The 20,560-nt window shown below is 39.6% G+C and overlaps 1 pseudogene; it reads left to right on the forward strand.

Moving 5' to 3' along the window:
• LOC123957313 overlaps positions 1 to 20,560 on the forward strand; it is a 95,360-nt pseudogene that overhangs the window by 17,566 nt on the left and 57,234 nt on the right.

Genomic DNA, 20,560 nt, shown 5'->3' on the forward strand with positions numbered 1-20,560 from the left:
AATGGTGTCAAAAGCAGCGCTAAGGTCCAGGAGTACCAGGACTGAGCACATGCCTTCATCAGCAGACATTAAAAGGTCATTGGTGACTTTAAGCAGGGCAGTCTCAGTGCTGTGTTACTTCCTGAAACCAGATTGAAACTTTTCAAATATTTTGTTATTTTCCAGTATAGTGAGCAGCTGTTTGGACACAATTCTTTCTAGAATCTTTGCAATAAAAGGCAGTTTTGAAATTGGTCTAAAATTTTGTGGGAAGGAGGGATCTAAACCAGGTTTCTTTAAAAGTGGGTTCACGCAAGCCGTTTTAAAATAATCAGGGACACAACCAGTAGATAGGGAGCTGTTGAAAACAGAGATCAAATGGGGCCCAACAGAATCCATTACTTTCAGTAAAAACTTTGTAGGTATTACATCAAGTGGGCTGGAGGACACTCTCATTTGTGATACTGTTTTTAAAAGTCAAGTCGAACTGGTTAAAACTCTCTTGTTGCTGGTTAGGAACCTCTGAGTAAGAGGCCGCGGGGGTAATAGAGGCTCTGATTGACACCACCTTATTGGTAAAATAAGATAAAAACAATTCACAGTCATCATTACTTCCAGCTGAGGTATATATACACACACAAGGACTAACGAGCAGGGTGTGATATATTTAGTATCAACATTTTGCAACTTGCCATATACATTAATTAACATTATTGCCTCATTATGTTAATAAAAAATGTAATCCGGCGGCTTTATCCATCCATCCATCTATCCATCGTCAACCGCTTATCCTGCATACAGGGTTGCGGGGGGCTGAAGCCAATCCCAGCTGACATCGGGTGAAAGGAGGTGACAGGTTGCTAGTCCATTGCAGGGCCACACATAGACAAATGTGTACAAGTCTGCTGAGGATACCTGTATTTCACCACCATTATAAACGTCAATGAGTCGCTGAACACGTCTTAATGTTACTATATCACTCATTTAAAAGCTTTCCTTTTGTCTTAAAGACATCATCTAAGTCAGTGGATCCCAATCTTGCCGGCTTGTGACCCTTTACAGATAAGAGTGAAGTACTTTTAGATAGATACTTTTATAGATACTTTTAGAGTACAAAAGAGGTAAAAATATTCTGTATTTCACAGAAAAAAGCAAATATTTGAGATTTGAGATTTTTTCAGCACTGTTTCATCTTCTTTCCTACGCTGTTAATCATCTCACAACCTCTGATAGTTCTTGTGACCCACAGGCAAGGAGCCATTGCTTTAAGTAACGTAGGATATTTATAGACTTAGAAATTTATGTCATGCTTTTCCCTATTTTCTTTGTTAATCTGTCAATACCAGTCAAGGTATTCAAAAGTATTAGAAATATTTCTTAACAGCTCTGGATAAAGGCGGCACCCAGCAGTTGCTCCCTGCTTGTTCTTATGCTTTGTCAGAATTTCTCTAAACCTCTATTCAAGCTACCCATCCAGCCGCTGTCTTTAGAAATCCCCCCCTATCCTATAGACCCACACAGCAGGTAATATCTCTCTGGGGCTGCCAACGCCAGTGTCTTTCAAACCAACAGCCCCATCATATAACATCAGATGGCAGCCCAGGGTGTGTTCATCCATTTACCAGGCCCCTCCGCTGTGACCATGCTCCATCAGGAGGCGAGTACCCCCCTAAGACTTGGGAACCCATTTAATCAATGGCAGAGATTACAGTAGTCACGACCAGCTGGCGCCTGCTTGACACAAACGTCTTTGGTGTCCATGCAGGGGCCTGTTACCCCTTGGCTTACCATGCAGCCCCCTTGGTATGAAGGGGCAAAGACCACCAATGGACTGCAGTCAAACACTGTGCCTTATGATTGACGGCGCTGTTGTGCCACATCTCATTACATAGTTTACCGAAACAAAGCTGTCTAACAGTGCATTGTAAAAGCTAAGTCGTGAACTTGTGTTTGCCTTCACATGGTGATTTATTTATGATTCTGCATGATGTACTATTTGTGATGAGTTTGTTTTTGTTGCTTCTTACAGCGACATCATCAACAACACAAGGTTCTGTTTACATCAGATTGGTGATTAGATGCTGCTTTCACTTCTGTTGTTTTCAGATTTTCTTTCTCTGGCAGCCCGTTAACAGGCTTCCCATACTTCCCAGCATGCACAAAATTTTGAAAGAGACATCTTTATTTCTCAGTGTTATTTTTCAGCAGCAGGGATTCTTAAAATATTCACGGTCATACTGGGTAAACCTTGGGCTCCTAGGTTGCCAGGGAGGTGTTAGTAGAATTTGTTTTCTGCAGCAGCTGCTCTCCTGAACTTGGAGCTTTATAGAGCATCTGTGCTGGGCGCCATTAGATGAGTCACCATGAGTTTGTGAGGTTTAAAATGGCTTGTTTATGTTCATTTAGAAATAAATCAAACTAATACATTTTTAATGATATTCTGATTAGTGCCATTGATATCACAGGGGGTTGATAGGGGATCTGTTAACAGAAAAAAAATACAATGTAGTACAATTACTTTAAATGTACTCTGCCAGGTTACTATTTAAATAATTTGGTCGTTAGAGTTAGAGACTGAAATTGCCTGAATTTGTTTTTTTTATACTTTTAGTATACTTTAATACAATTACTAACAATTTACTTACTCACTGTTATAATCAATATTTTTATATTCACAATGGATCAAAGGACTGTGTAATGTGAAAGGTATTATCACCGGATTCTGCAGTTCCCCTCAGCTCTATTGTAGCATTTGAGTATATTATAACTAAATTGTTTTCCTTTTTACGGTTCATCCTCACAACTCTTATCAGCGTTATTTTCAGCCACAGCAGGCAGCTGATTTCAGCACAAATTCTCTAAAAACCAGCTTTACACTACGTACTCATCACCAAATAACAAAGACAGAGATATTTCCTTCAAACGTTGGTGCAGACCAAAACACAGCTACAAGCAGTGTAAATATTGCTTGTTTCCAGTGCCCCAAGTGACCATGAAATCTGTTATGGTGGGTTTAAGTAGGCTACTTATACAGTAGGTACAAGCACGTAACAGCATGTACATATACGTATACTTACACACACTTCATATGTCATTCACTAAATCCTACCCAATATGACAGTGGTGCACTTATATAAATTATCGTAGACAGAATGGTTGAACAATTCAGTTGAACCGAAGCCTGCTGTGTTTGACAGAGAAACCCTGCTTTCCATCTTCTTTAGCAGTAAGGGTGTTGCAACAGCTGTTAGAGCACTGTATTTGAACCTAAAAGCATATGGTTAAGTAAACTATCTTCAGTAGCTTTTGCAAAACTGTAAAAGTGTTTTAATAAGACTAAACTTGTGGCATTGAAAGTAAAACTTTCTTAAAACGTAAGTATACTTATAGATGAAAATGAGGAAACTGATTGATGGTGTTTTGCATTGAGCAACAATAAGTCGAGTTGCCAAATCACTACACAGTAGCGTAAAATTACATAAACCAAGTAATTTTCCATGACCTTGGACAACTCATCCAACAAACTCTCCAGAGGGAGTGTACTGGTCTAGGAAACAAGCAGCTGGGTGAAAGAGTGCCTTGTCTGAGCAGACAGGTATGAGCTGTTTAATTTCATGAATGTACATGTTATATCCTTAGCCAGGTGAGGGTACAATCCGTGGGCTGTTACCAGGCAGTTTTCTTTGGCTGTAAGGTTGCAGAAGAGCGACAGACTCAAAGGCATCATACAGCTCTTGTTGGCTGCTACCACCTTCTTACCCTGCTGCTTTACCCTCAAATGATTGATAGAGAGCAGGTCCTCCAGTGATGCTTTGAATTTTTATGGGGCGTTTATTTTTTTTGGCAAAGAAACAGAGAGCACAAAAGAAGGTTGTTTGGTTGAGCCAGTTAAATTTGTTCTGCAATTCCTGGCATGATGTTTTGGACAGAGTGTCAGTCGTCATTTTTAATTTGGGTTATGTTGATTAGACTTGGTACCTTTGCTGTGTACTGTAGGTGACCTGTCATGTCATTGTAGATAGAGTGACAGCAACACGCTATGGGATTCATGACCTCTACATAAACTCTGGACCCTGTACCATTGTCCACACTGATTTTGTCCACACATATTATATATACAAACTTTCATAAAGCCATGGCTGGATTAAAATGCTAGGGGGCCCTGGACAACAAAAGAGCTGCTGGAGCCCAATTAAACTCCCATTCTCAAAGATTTTCTATGTGGTAATTTGATTAAACACATTGCGCAAAACTGAAACTATGCAGGCCTGGAGACTACATTCTGACACAGGGACTCTTTTCAAGATTGGGCATCAAAATCAGCTCATGAAGCAGGGCCATTCTTGATATTGTGCTTACATGGTGCATTTTCACAAACACATTTTCCATATGTTTTTGTCAGTGGCCACTAGCGGTGCGGTTTTGAGATTGCAACCTGGAACCTCCAGCCTCCTATGCTTAAGTGCGAGCCGGGCACCAAAAGAATGTGAGGAGACGAAAGGCGTGACGGGCGTAACTGTAACGGACACTAGCTGGTAAAGATAATCAATTTTAATACTTAGTGACTTGGTCAGACAGCTGAATAGTATTGTTCATTATTAAGCCTGGGATACAAAATCGCTCCACATCTGCTTTGTACCGTTACATAATTTCTTGTAGGCTAAAATCAACACTTTGAAATAATGGTATACAGTGGTATACAGAATAGTAATATGGATGGGCTAGCTGGTGAAGTAACATGGAAAACCATACACTGCATGAACTGAGCTCTCAAAAACAAGGGGAAAAAGCATTAAAATGGGGGAAATATTACTTAAAATAGGCCTAAGCAAAATTATCTGCCAAGAGAACAAGAACACTTGCTACTTAAGGCCACAAGTGAAACAAGTAAAATTCTCTAACATAAAAGCCGCCTGGTAAGAAGAAATATCTTCAGACAAAAACCAAGTATATTTTGCCTTCAATTAAGATAATTAATCTTACTAAGATTTTAGTTTTTGCAGTGTACAACTGTAGTATTTCACACCAGATAAAATTAGCAATGGCTCAGCGTTAGCCGGCGAGCTAACGTTTTCTAACTTGAATCAACTAAAGCACAAAATCACAATATATTCCACATGCTTTGCAGTAATGTTAGTTTACCTGTCCAATAGGAGGAAAGCCAACTCTGAGACAGTTTTATCAGTTTCAAAACAGAGCGGATGTCTCTCCTTGACTAAAGCCTTTCTGATGTTGACAGTGTTTTCACCCAAAGTCGATCTGATTCGTGTTTGGACTGACGGACTCCAGCACATAAAACTTTGTTTTTTATACTTACTTGGAGTTTGTGTTGCAATCTGTGTTATGCTTGGAGCTAGTTATTTTCAGTGGACTCCACCTGGTTAGCTGCGGTGTTGTTGCTGTATGTACGGTACAGAATCAGAAGGCAAGAGGCTCGGGAGCATTCGTGCTTCACTTAGGATTTGCAATAGAAAAGTGATTCATTTAATTAAAAAACTACATATAGCCCCTTTAAAATGAACACAAATCAGTTGATATATTATAAGTTGAGAGGTTTTTGGGGGCCCTGGGCTCTGCCCACTTTGCCAGATCAGCAATTCATTTGAGCATATGGTCTGATGAGTCCATGAGTATTTTATTACAGATCAGATTGGTTTACCAATGAAACAATATATCATCATCATTGCAGAATATACTAAAAGGAGATTATTTTACTTATATATTACTCCTCAAACTGATTGATGGAACAGTTTACATACCACCTTCCTGGTTGACAGACCATACTTAAGGTAGCTGAAATGAGGGATTATTACTGACATTTTGGGTGCACCACCAAAATTATTATCAAAATCGAATGATTTAGATAATGTGTGATCATCTGACTGCTGGCCACATCCAACTTTGTGGTAAAGAAGTAACTGACTAAAAATAACAACTAATAAGAAAAAAAGATTTAATGTAATGTACGGAAAGTAACCTTTAAGATGATTTATATTTAATGAGTATTTTTTGGTTGACTTGGTCAAAATCCCAGTTTGGTATTATCAAACTAATAGAATTATACATGAATTTAATTATTTGACCATCATACTAATAACTTCTATGCTGTCTATGTGCCCTGAACTATGAAACATTAAACATAATTCCCACAGGAACTGGACACTGCAGACCCATGTGTACATGAACTAAGTAACAAAAGTTACTATCATAAATATTTCATCGAGAAAATTGCTTTCAGTCATAAATACATCACGTAAACGGGGGCGACTGGAACTCAGCCAGACCTCCTGTAACAGGGCAACATGATATGCATCACCTCATAAAAGGCACCAATTAACCGGGCCCTCATATATCAGTTCCTAGTCACTTACAAAGTCATTGCCTTCCTTCCTGCTCTCATTATCATCACATACAGTAGGCACCCACAAGAGCATACTTCACTATAGTTGAGGGGAAGGGGAGGTGTTGTTTTTTTGTTTTTTTTATCAGCAAGGGGTTTCCTCCAGTGTTCTCCAGGGGAAAATGGGCCTGCAGCTTTCCTCATGTCCCTGTGTGACATCTCCATTGTGCTGAGAGAAAACACTCATGCAGTGCAGTGCAGACAGCATTCTGAGGTGTATGAATTTTGACAGTGAGACATATGTCAAAGACCCTACTCTGCATTTCACAACATCCAACCCATCAGGTTCACTGGTTTGAAACAATGAGATGGAAAGTAACAGGCTTCTAGAGAGTTTGTGATTTTCATTGACTTATGGGTCAGACAATATTTGTGTCAAAGGTTGCAGAGGCTTTGTGCTCTGCAGAAGTTGAATACCTCATGGGCTTCATATTACTGCTTTTGATGCTTGATTATAGGATTATAGCTGTGAAAAAAATAGACAATTGGACAAACAAAAACATTAAAACTGTACTAAGTAAGGTTTAAGATACATAAGATGAAGAATGGAAACTATAGCAAATATCTGATCTCAATCGAATGCATTTGCCTGAAGGCCTTATTGATTTTTATTTTTTATTAACAACTCATTTTCTTAACTGAATAAAAATATGCAGAGATGGATACCTAGGCTGTCAGAAATTACATTGCCAAGTGGTGCAGCATCAAAAGATCTAATGGATAATATATATATAAAATCCCCCTCTCACCCCTTGTGGGGTGGTATGTGTCATCCTCAAGCTCTGGTTCTCTACCAGAGGCCTTTGGTGTTTGAGGGTTCTGCGCAGTATCTTAGCTGTTCCTCGGACTGCACTTTTTTGGACAGAGACCTCTGATGTTGTACCTGGAATCTGCTGTAGACACTCTCCCAGTTTGGGGTGTCACAGCCCCCAGTGCTCCGATTACCACTGGCACCACTGTTGCTCTTACTTTCCACATCTTTTCTAGCTCCTCTTTCAGCCCTTGGTATTTCTCAAGCTTCTCGTGTTCCTTCTTCTTGATGTTGCTGTCGCTTGGGATTGCCACATCTATCAGTGCAACCTGTGATTAGTGTTTCTGTGCTGTCTTTTAGTCCAGCCTTTTCCAGCCACTGGTAGGATTTCTTGATATCAGCCACTTCTTCTATCTGTCTGTTGTCTCTCCATGAAGGTTCGTCTTCCTTGTCCACACCCTTGGGTTTCTGCTGCCTGAGGTATTCACTAAGCTCTTCATCTTTGGGGGTCATCTTCCTGATGTACTCCTGGATCTTTGTCGCTTCATCCTGGACAGTGGTCTTGACACTCACTAGCCCCCGGATCTTGGCTTTGAGTTGGCTTCCAGACTTGTTTTCCACAGCCCCATTGAGTTCTTGATGAAGGCTATTAGTGTCCTGTTGATCTTGTATATTTCCAAGCATTCCATTATCCATGTATGCGGCATTGAGTCATAGGCTTTCTTGTAGTCAATCCAGGCTTCCCTTCTGGGGATCCTTCATGATCAGTTTACCATTCTGGGTGGGTCCCATCCATCAGCAGTTGGTTCATTTGTGCTGCCAGGCATGGAGTGCAGTTAGTTTCTTCAGCCAGTAGGTGTGGATCATGTTGGGGCCTGGTGCTGTCCAGCTCTTCAGCCTGGGTGGATCTGATCTTGTGTTATTACCCCGCCACTGAGAGTACACTTTGGATGGTTTGGTGGAGAACATCCGGTTTATTCTCAGAGGGTACTTTGGCAATCTTGGTCGTTGTACTTGGGGGTCCAGCTTGGTTATGATCTTCAATCGTAGGTCAGTCATTTGTCCCATTTGTCATCAGGTTGCCCTGTTTCCTTAGCACCTGACGCGGATCTTGTTGACCCGGGCGATCACCTGTACCAAAGTCAGTTGCATTAACCACTAAGCTATGCATATATAAATATGGTCATTTGGTCCACCACGTTGGTCCAGACTGTAATAACGCAATGATATTTTGTGTAGACATTTGTGTTTCTGAGAGAATAAATCCTAATGACTTTGATGATTCCCTGATTTTTGTCATGTAGTGCCACCAGCAGGTTAAGGTTTTCACTCATACAGTGAACTATATATAACATCCTAAAGATGGATTGGCACATATTTTGGTACAGATATTCATGGTTTTCAGAGGATGAATCCTACTGACTTTGGTGATCGCCTGACTTTTCCTCTAGAACTACCATGATTTTTTTTGTGAGTAATGTCTCCACATGATAGATTGCCATGGAAATTAGTTCATGTCCCCCTCAGGATAATGGTACTTTGACAATCCCCTGACTTGTTGTCTAGCACCATTATTGGGTAAATTTTTTATTTGTCCAATACTTGGTTTATGACCTGCAATACCTGTGCTTTGTGTTCAGTACTACTTGTCGACGTTAGCATACCAAGACACTAAACATGTTGAACAAGGTAAACATTGTATCTGCTAAACACCATGTTAGCATTGTAATTGTGACTATTTTAGGATGCAAAAGCAGACTCAGATCCCAGTGTGGCTGTAGACTCTCAGTCTTGATTTGTCTGAGATTTAAATGTGTTTACTCTTTAGTATTGCAGACAAAGCAGCATTAAAAACAGTCAATCATGTGCAAAATCTTACAAAAGTCTCCTTTCCATAATATGAAAATATTGGGCAAGAAAAAAAAACATAAGTGCAACCGCTTCTACCAAACAACAAACTCAACATCTTATTTAAACACATGGAAAATCTGGCAGAGTGGCATTTTGCTGAATGGTGGCGTGATGGCAGACAGGAAGGTAAAGCAGCGCAGATTGAGATAAACAGTGCTGCTGTATTTTTATAGGCTATATCTCCGCACAGCAAATGGTGCTGCACGCCATATCTGCCCCCTACATTATTTACACCTCATTTTATTAGGGCAATCTTGACATGTGTGCTGGGTGATAGATGGGAGTGCGTTTTTTAATATTTTTTATACTAGCCCTGTAGGGTAGCCAAAGTGGGCCATGGGCTTAGGTCTTTCAAAAAAATAGAAAGGGGGTAAATGATGGGGCTGATTTTTTAACTGCCTTTGTTTAGATGTTTTTAAACAGGAAGGACTTGGGATGGAGAATGTGTCAAAAACTGAATGTTTAAGCCGATTATTTTAGGGGAATGTGTGTGTTCTAACACCCAGATAGGCTTGACTGTTTGATGTCACTGGGGCAATAACCAAATTTAAATACACTTTATAGTAAATGGGTAGAACTGAAAGTCAGTATGCATCCAATTATGTCTTCATTTTAATCAAATACAAACTAAATCCTGAACCTGTTCATCCATAGCCACAGTATCTAATTTGCAGAGGGGTTAAGGGTCATTTCAACAATTCAGGACGAATTTGGCATATAAACAAAATTAACAGGAATTTCAGTCAGTTGGTGAAACAGACAAAACTATGCATAATAAAACACGATTCAAGGACCGTGCTGCTCAGTTCAAGAGGTGATACGCTACTCATTATGTAGTCAGAGCATACTGCTCGTTTTTGTTACTATCATGATTGACACATCCGTACAGTAAAAATGGAGAGTGGAATTCTGAAAAGCTCACTTCAATAATACATATTTATATTAGTTGAAATGCTATCCAAATAGATATGACCTTGCCTCAGCTGGGGAACAAAAATGAATTATATATAACCTATACAGACTTCACTTGGCAAATAAGGGGGAATAATACATACTATGAAGCGCTGAAGATGCACTTTTCAAGCTGTTAAGCCAGGGGGACATCCACATTGGTGAAATGTCAAAGCCTGAAATCCACAGGAGATACATTCCTAGATTTGTAAAAGGATTTTCTTTGAAGCATTTGCTGGTGAATATTAATGTCCAGAGGAACTGCAGTTGTCTGGCTTTGTGCGGCTCAAAATGGTCACGACAGCATAAAGAGGGGCTACACTGGTTGTACTCTTTAAAAACGCCAACAATAATGTTAAAACGAATCTTAAAATAAATATTATGAGGTATAAACACAAATGAGGTCAACAATGATTTATAATGGTTTTGGAAGTAACAGACAAATGAGGTTGTCCTGTTGAAACAACGTATTTTTCCCTTAAATTTTTCACTCCCCTTTTAGCTTTGTTTTGGTCTCCACCAACATGATCGCTGCCTTAAACTTAAAAGCTAAGTCGTTTTTTTTAACCTGGGCCCTATTTACCCATGTTTTTGTATCTATGTGACTAATTGGGACAAAATGTTCTGAAACTCGTCTAGTATTGAGCGGGTGCACTGCAGCTGACAGCAGCGAAACAGACCTGCAAAGTAATCAAAGTACGTCCACTAAAGTGCTTGTTTTTGCCAGTGGCAGGCTCAAATTGTTATTATAAGTGTGTGGCAACATTATGAAAAGTATCCCTACAGATACTACTACTCCCTACTATCACTACTTCACTTCTTCTTTTTGTTTAACCAGAAACAGTTGCTGTATCACTCTAGTTAAAGCCACCAGACTCCTATGACAAAAAAGGTAAGTTTACCTCGGAGAACATGGGAGTAGTTGGAGTATCACTGCCTCGTTGGTTAGTTGTGTGTGTTATTGTGTGAATTTGTATTTTAAAAACACCAAAAGTATATAACAAGTATACAAACAAATTAACCAATTGAGGCAGCAGTAGACCAGAGAGGTAAAATTATGTTTTTGGTTTTCTCAAGAGTGGCTTTGACGAGAGAGAGAGAGAGAGAGTGAGTGACAATTTCTGGCAAAACAAAAATGATCCTAAAAAAGGACTATCTCTGTAGGGATCATTTCCATAGTGTTGTCAGACACTAATAATAACAATCTAAGCCTATCAGGGGCAAAACAAGCACTTTAGTGGATGTACGTAATTGTACCAATTTAAAAAGACATTGTCCCAGTTAATCAAATAGACACAAAAACATAGCAAAGTCCAGGTCCAAGTCCAGTTTGCAAAACTCTGAACTTACTCTTTACATTACCATTACAACGTACAATGGATAAAAGTATGCGGTTGTTTAAAGTGTAGTCTATAGATTGGGAAAGACTACTTTTTATATTACATTAGTTTGACCAAACATTCAGAACAGAACATCAGATTGTTCACTCAATGGATTTCATTGCATATAACAATTTCAAAACAGAAAAAAATGGATGTTACTTACATTTGAATGTCCTCTGTATAAAACATTAGACACATATTTTACACATATTTCTTCTTCATGTACAGTATGAGTAACGTGATGAAAGTGAAGGCTAACTGCTGGGTGACGGAATTTGACTCCCACACCTCTATCATTTCAATCAGATGTATAATGGTCTGCCTCGATCACTTTTAAAGGAAGTCACAAGGTCACACTGCAGCAAGGATGAAGTCGTGACTCCATTTTATTTCCAATCTCTTTTGATTAGGGTATTTTCCTCTGATGGTGATGGCTCACCTACAGAGCTTTCAAATCAGAACACAGCCTCCTTAAAATGACTGATTCAGATTTTTTCACAAATCTTTTTACATTTTAATTGATTGAAACTTAACACATAACATAACTACATGTGCAGATATGTAACTAGAGGATGAGGGCATATGATAAAATAAAATTTAAATAGAGGAAATAATACTTTCTTTAACCTTCCCATCCTCTTAGGTGTTAGGTGTTTCTGGCAACACGTCAAAGTTGCTAACTCACTAATGGTATCACACAAATGAAAAGGTCACTGCAACAAGGGGAAAAAACTAAAACGAGCACAGTGCAAACGCCTTTCGGCATTTGAACAGACTTAGGCTTTGGAAATGTTTTTTTTTTCATCTGAGCAGGCCTTCAAGCTGGGATTGATAATGCTTATTGACGGAATAAAAGAATAAGAAGAATGCTGCACTCCATATTATTTTATATTATTTATTATATTTTATTAGCTGTGGTATTGTTTTGAGAATATTTTATTTAGTGGAGAATTTGTTAGTAGTTTGCAGCAGTATTTTATTTCTTATTCTTTTTTATTTTAAATAATGTATTTATTATGTGCAATGTGAAGTTTGTTTAAAAAATTAAAGTAATATGGATGTTTACAAAGGTTCATAATAAACCAGCAGCAATTTAATGTTTGCATTTTTTTACCTCGCTGTACCGAAAATAAATCGAACCGTGACTTCAAAACCGAGGTACATACTGAACCGAGATTTTTGTGTACCATTACACCCCTGGTAATTACAAAACAGTATGTACAAAAAAAACATTAACAGTAATATTAAATGTGTATCCAAACCTCTATACGGTATCTACATATCCATAGAGTGAAAAAAAAGGTTAACTATATACGAACTGTCATAAATACAGTAAACATTATTACATTATGTGATGTGAACACCATGCTTAACCCACTGGTGATATTGATAGTTTAACTACATCTATTGATCACACCACTATAGTTGTCTGTCTTTTTGCATTGTTTATACATATTGTTGACAAACAAACGTAACTATACAGCAGGCCTGGAATTTCATCATTTTAGCGGCAAGGCCACTTGGCCTTTGGTGTTGTCAGTTTTTTTGAGGGCAAAAAGGCCAAATGCTGTGGCAGCAAGGCCATCAAATAAAGTAGATTTTAAGTCCACGGCAATAACTGAAATTATCTTAAGAGTTAAGGATGATTTTGTTAATGCTTGTCAATAATCATAACCATTCATCAGGGATGCTGGGGTGCTGAGAGAAGGTCAAAGGACAAACATATTTAACAATGATTTATCAGTCTTTTTGTCACAAGACTCCATAAATAGCCCTGTTTTCCAGCGGTTCATAAGGCGCTATATTGAACCCACCACCAATTATGTGCTCAGCATTTCACTTGATGTTGCCCAATCTCAGAGTCTCAACAAAAGACACTGGTGTCTAAAAAACGTAATGACAGAGAGGAGGCAGCAGAGAAAATGACAAAATTGCAGTGCGGGGTGGGCATCAAGGCCACTGTGGCCACAGAGCACATTGTGTTTTGAGAGGCCTGGTGGCTTGGTAAATTCATGGGGTATTGCAACATAGGTTGAGCAATGTATGTTAAAGGACGTTAAAGGACCAAAACAGGTATTTCATTGGTAAAATCTTTGAGTTTTTTTCATGGAAGAAATACAATTGTCAGAGAATTTGAAGTAAGCTAGTAAATTGTAATACCAAATACTAGTGCAGCCTGTCACAGACATACCTGATAAGCAGTGGTAGTTGTTCTTCACAGCAAAACTGTATGCGGCCTTCATGGATACTCTGCCTTTCTTAAAGTCAGCATCAATTAAGTTACTTTGGGTCTTATTGAGACGGCTCCATCCTCTTTTATCTTTCTTCTTGTGGGTCTCTTTGCCCTTTCTCCTGATTAACTCTGATATGTTTGAACAAACTGGTGGTATTTCCACTGTAGCATATCAACAGGCTAGACAAACAACCAAGTTATGCTTCATCTTTGAGGACTGTGGAGTGGATATCTTTTCTGAGAGTAGGAAGTGATAACGTAGTACTTAAGTATTGTCCAAATTAGACATTAATTGGAAGAGGAAGAATTTGTAGAGTTTGTAGCTATGTATCTACTACTCCTTTGAAAATCTAACATACTTTACAAAAAGTTTCAGTTCGTATTGATCCACCCATTGCTTGCTGTAAACACTTGATGTATGGTAGGTCTGTCTTGGAAAAAATCCTCAGCTGCACAGGAAGTGAAAAGAAAATTTGGTGTTATTGCTCTCACACTCCCTCATACTGGTCACTGGAAGTTCAAAATGGCACCTCATGGCAAAGAACTCTCAGACGATCTGTAAAAAAGAACTGTTACTCTACATTAAGATGGCCTAGGCTAAAAGAAGATTGCCAAGACCCTGAAAATGAGCTGCAGCACGGTGGCCAAGACCATACGGTAGTCCAACAGGACAGGTTCCACTCAGAGCAGGCCTTCGCCATGGTCAACCAAAGACGTTGAGTGCACATGGTCAGCGTCACATCACTTACACGTCTTTGTGAAAGACGTATAAGTGCTGCCTGCAGAGGTTGAACGGGTGGGGGGTCAGCCTGATGCACAAAAAAGCCCGCAAACAGTTTGCTGAAGACAAGCAGACTATGGACATGGATTACTGCACCCAGGTGATTAGTACAAATACAAGTGTGTCTTGCCTACAGTCAAGCATGGTGGTGGGAGTGTCATGGTCTGGGGCTGCATGAGTAGTGCCGGCACTGGGGAGCTACAGTTCACTGAGGGAACCATGAATGCCAACATGTACTGTGACATACTGAAGCAGAGCATGATCCCCTCCCTTCCGACACTGAGCCGCAGGGCAGAATTCCACGAAAACGACCCCAAACACATACCCAATGAGGATTGAGGATTGGAAGAGGACTCCAGTGGCGACCTGTGAAGCTCTGGTGAACTCCATGCCCAAGAGGATTAAGGCAGTGCTGGAATATAATGGTGGCCACACAAAATATTGACACTTTAAGCCCAATTTGGAAATTTTCACTTAGGGGTGTACTCACTTTTGTTGCCAGGATTAATGGCTGTGTGATGTGTTATTTTGAGTGGGTAGCAAATTTACACTGTTATACAAGCTGTACACTCACTACTTTACAATGTACAAAGTGTCATTTCTTCATTGGTGTCACATGAAAAGATGCGAGGGGTGTACTCACTTTTGTGAGATACTGTACTGCACCACAAGAGCACTTTTTGTCTTGAAATTTAAAATAAGAACTTGAGAGCCTCTAATCATCAGTTGGGCACTGCTGCAGAGAAAGAAATAATAATTTAGACGAGGCTCTGCAGACATGAGGACGGTGTACTGCTGCATGCCAGGGCTAATAGCACGAGAACAGACATAGAAGAGAGACTGGGAATTTCAGTGATTTCTTTTCGACTGGGGGAATTCCTGGAGAACACCATTTGATATAATTGCCTCCGTATGCGAAGGGGCTCTTGAGATAGCTGTGGTCCTGGGTTCTTCTCCCTTCATCAGACACCAGTGTCTAAAAAATCATTTCTGTTGACCAAAGAGAACTAGAGACTCCTGCCTTCCCCAGCTCTGAACATGTCATGCTGCAGTGACTAATAATGCTACCATGTGGACCTGGTTCAGGAAAAACACTTCCATATGTTGGATGTGCATGCTTTCCTTTCAAGATTTATGAATGAATAAGCTTCAGTCACTCCCAACTCCATGCAGCCGGTGACATGCTCATGTTTGGAATTTCACAATGAAATCCATTCACTCTTTTGCTGTGTATTTGTTTGTGGTTTTGCCAAAGTACTTTCTTTGGCTGCGCTTAAAAGATTGTGTAACTGATGTCCTTCCTCTTTTACAATTACCCTAAATAAGTGGTCGCACTGTGACCTGGTTTTGATTGTTTACTGCTGTGAATGTAAAGACGTGCACATGGAAATGCCTGAAGAAATTTTTACTTCAAACACGAGGATTTAAAAGATGCCTCTACCATTTCTGTATGTCTTCTTTATTGAAAATGCCATTCTGCACATATTGCTGTATTAATGCCACAAATGACACTACAAAATATGTTGTTAGTCACTGGATTTCTAAATATCCCATATAAGCATATTCTGATCTGACACCCCTGGAGGGACCAGAGATTCACATTAACATTATCTCATCTGCCACTAAGGTTCAGTTTGATTTAAGCACAACAACAGCAATCAATGAAAGGAGAACGGAAAGGAAATGGGAAGCGGATCGCAGTCTCTCTTTGTCAAGTCATACATCCGCCCCAACCTTCACCTCCCTAAGAAATATTGTTGCTGTATAACAATGTCAAGTTAGTTTTACCTTTGCTCTTGAAATAAAGAGTCATAATTCATAGGGCTGCTAGAGGTCATTGTCCATAAAACAAAAAAAATACAGTATGTCACTTTTAGTAATATAAACAAATGACTGATGCCGTTGTTTTTCTCATGACAGCGCTCTAAACAGGATGTAACATGAATTAAAAACCACCCTGACAGAAAAGATGATATAAAGCCCCTCTGGTCAGGACAAACATCCTAAAACATCCTATCTCGTGTTCTGATTCTGATTCTAAAACTTTATACATCAATAAGAAATCATATGACAATTATGATAAATTACAGGTGATGGAACAAAATTTGAATACACAGCACACAAGACAACCAATATTGAACATCACATAGTGTGTCTCAGATTTCAAACTGACTTTACAGACTGAAGGACAAAGCAGATTCTCTTTAAATCTTTTTTGTAGATCTCAAATCTCTCAGCCATCTGAAAAGGAAGTCATTCAGTTCCTGTCTGAGTATAACCTTTGCTCTTGCGGTTGGACGATGCTCTGCAGAGTCGTGCTGAACCTCTTGAGGGCAGTGCAAACAGGGTGCTCTGCAGAGGAATGGTCACAGCTGCCACAAGCAGGCTCACCAGTTTTCTCCAGTTGACCTTTCCCATCATGCCCACACAGCCAGCATCAGTATTCACAACCTGAGTAGAGGAGGCCACTGGGGAGAGGAGGAAAGTGAGAGTGAGAAAGAAGACAACATAGTACAGGAATACAGTGGGGCATTGAGCCTACATGGGTCATTTAACTCCCTATCTGTGCTTTCCTTATTCAGCCGCTGCCGTTATCTTTTGGTCAAAGTTTCTAGTTTTTTCTTGAATACAAAACAATAAATGTAAAAGACTAGTTATTGTATTAAACACAGAAATGGGAGTCAAGATTGGGGTGTAAAAAAGAGGGAGAAAGACTGGGAGACACAAAAAGACAAATACAAATAGATTGAGACAAAGAGACAGGGATGTGATTTGAATGCTCGAGCACCATCGTGGCCCAGGCCGGCCCCACAGCCCAAGGTCTAAGGAAGTGATTAACCCTCCTTAGATACGACAGGATGATGTGTACTGTACATCCACATGTGTTACTGTGTTTGTGTGTTGGGACGAGAGCTGGTGGGAGTTGGGTGTGGGCAGCCAATCTCTAAGCCCTTCTCCTGAGGCTCTGCCTAAAAGTGGGGTCATCACCCCCAATCTTGAAATTGAATTCCAATGATTCTTGTTTCCCTCGAGTAAATCCTCTTCCCTCGGGCCTTCCACCCACACATGGCGCAACAAGACCTATTGCAGCATCTTAAATTATTTATTTATTTGTTCCAACTAAATTGGATACTGGTTAGTCTGGTGAAATGTATAAAATTTTCTGAATTGTTTATTTGATCTACCTACTGTACTGACAGTCAGAGCAGGATTCAAATGCCTTAATTAATCCTTCAAGTAAATCATTCTTCACAGCCTATAATCCTCACCAGAGACACAAACCTAATCCAGCAACCTATCAAATACCTTATTTGTACGTCAATGTTTCTGGTAAAAATCTTGCATTGTGCACAATAGCTCAACAGCAATTTCATTTAAGCTCAAACGCAATTTAATAATTTCTGAGATGAAACCAGCTGCAGCAACCAAGCTTCTATTCCAGCGCCTCATTTAGAGTCCAGTTTTGGATTGAACCAGCAACAGTAAATTTTAAGGTGCTTTGCAGACAAAGCAGCACATTTGCTGGCTGTCATTTACTTTCAGGGAGGGCGAGGCAGATGTTGGGTAAATCTGCTAGATGAGGGAACCCAGCCAGTGAAGCGAAAGAAGAAATGCGTACATCAGTTTGGTGTTCACCACAGCTCCAACACACCGGATGCCAAGCGTGAAGTACTACATGCCAGAATGAACACAACAAAGCAGATGCAGCAGAAGGGTTTGCTCCAAGCAGCAGCCCAAGTGTAGTTTGACCTATACTGAAAATCGTCATTGGAGGTAGGAGGAGAGACACAGTTTTCCAGACATTTGACTTTGCATATGTTTTATAACTGCAACAAACACTTTCTCCAAAGAAATATGTTTATTCTATATACAGTACAACTAATTTGCATTTGTAAATATCTTTTGTCGATAGTGTAATGTTGCCTGGATTAATTTTTATTACCATAACTAGGAAGCTTTTACATTGATCGCTTCTGCAAGCTTTTTACTTCTAATGTTACATGTACACTGTGAACATATTTAATTTGCTTTCATAGTATATTTGCTCCTGGCAACCAAAGCATTACCATTTTTGTGGTTCCCAAAAACATATGGTTAGGAAGAGATCGTATCTGGTGTTAGGGGGCCCACAGCCACCCTAAAAATGGGTGGCCATTCCAGTGCTCCCCCGTGGCAAGGAGCATATGCATAAAATGCTATTTACTAACCCCTTGGTTTGAGTTAAAAGGTGAATAGCAGCATACATGCGTTCTCATATTAGGCTCTGTCACTTTAAGAGGGTAACCTCTGACCCTGAGCTGTGGCAGACTATGATGTTTATTTTAGGAGAGGCCTGCGATTTGTCCATGTAGATGGCAAGCACGTTTCTAAAATTGACTGGTGAAGGGGCAGAGCAGAGCGGAGTACACCGGTGTTGTGCTGAATGTGTGTGTTTTCTGTGGAGGTAGTGACAATCTACAGAAGAAAAAAAAGTGTAATTTAATTAATGTACAGAGACAGTTAGTAGCCTGGCTAGTTTATAATAAGTTTGTCACACTGCTACACAGTTTCTGTGTCTGAGAGCTAATAGTCTGCAGATAGCAACAGGTTAGCACCATCGCCAACAGCAAGCTAACGTCGTATGAACACTGGAGTCCCTGACTCCAAAAAAATAAAAATAACTATAAAACAATCATAAAAGACATCACCAGTCGAATGCAAGGTTTAAAAAGTGTGTCTTGAGAAGAGCTTTAAAAATGCCAAGAGTCTGGGCTATCCTGAGTTCAGGAGTAAGAGAGTTCCAAAGTGAAGGAGCATAAACAGAAAAAGCCCTGTCACCCATAGATTTGAGGTGCGTTAGTGGGACAGTTAACAGATTACAGTCTGCGATTTGGGGTATAAGGGATTAAAAACCCAGTAGCAAGAGAGTATTGTATTTTTACTGGTATTTATGTTTTGAAATGGTTTGTGCCCCACCATTTTTACATATAAATATGACACTGGTCAAATTGGTAGTTAAAAAGTGTGATATTTCAAGAATAACTATCCTAACTTGTGAAATAGTATGTTAATAAATAATTACACATATCGTGTATTTCAATTTGAATTGTTAGAAAAATTAAAAGAAAAATATTTATGCTCCATGATGTCTGTAATCTTGAGTTGGCTTGTTCCCAGTAAATGATTTGTTCCTCCCCGTCAATGAACTCCTACAAATAAAACCTGTATTTGTCTTTTTAAGGAAAAGGTAAAGTAGCCTATTTGAAGCACAATTAATTGCCTAACAAATCCAGATAACACATTAAACAGGATTTTTATGGAATGTTAACTGAACTGGTTTTAGTCTATGGACATTAGACAATTTTAACAGTAAAATAAGAAACCAGCGTAATTCAGCCTGTGATTACTCAACTCATATTTTTACGTAGTATTTAACTAGTCTATATACTGCATAATAGAATTCCTGAAATTCAGTTATGGCTTTTGGTTTAGTGTGCCACCCCAGGATTTTCAGTGACCCCATATGGCCGCCCCTAAGAAAATTTCCTGGGGGTGCCACTGCTGTTTGGTGATCGGCAGACAGTGTAGGGCTGCTGTTGTTAGAAACAAGGTTGATAAGAGCCATTAGACTGAAAACCAAAACAGTGAGCTGAAAGGCACTGCATTGGGTGATATTTTGGGTTTGTCAATACGAGCGACCCGTTTCACATTCCACATCGTTATATAATGTCCTTATGTCATAAAAGCAATAACTGTGACTGTGCAACACTTTATCCTGTCTTTTTGAGGTTGTTGTCAAGAAATCGATTTAACAATGTGTATAATATAATATATATTTAACTTGAACTTTAAAGGCTCAAGAAATGAGGTTTGATGCAGGAGTTCACACCATTGAATCACTGTACTTAAAAAGGCGAGACACAGGCTTAACAAGAGATTTTTCCTTCACCTTTGACATTTAGTATGTCAATGAACCGCTCCGTAGCTCTCCTCTCTCTACGGCACCTCTCCTCATTACCCTCTTTGGCAGAAGAGCGCAGTGTTCTTCTCTCTTTTTCTATCTTGTAATCTTTCTCCCTTTCACTCCCTCCCCTCCCCCACATTCCCTCTTGCTCTTTCTCTCTGCAGCAACACAACCATTTCATTCTGCAAATAACTGTGCCTGAAGTCAACTGGAAAGGAGAAGGTCTGT

The sequence above is a fragment of the Micropterus dolomieu genome, linkage group LG19 (genome assembly GCF_021292245.1).
Source record: "Micropterus dolomieu isolate WLL.071019.BEF.003 ecotype Adirondacks linkage group LG19, ASM2129224v1, whole genome shotgun sequence".
In the NCBI taxonomy this organism is placed as follows: domain Eukaryota; kingdom Metazoa; phylum Chordata; class Actinopteri; order Centrarchiformes; family Centrarchidae; genus Micropterus; species Micropterus dolomieu.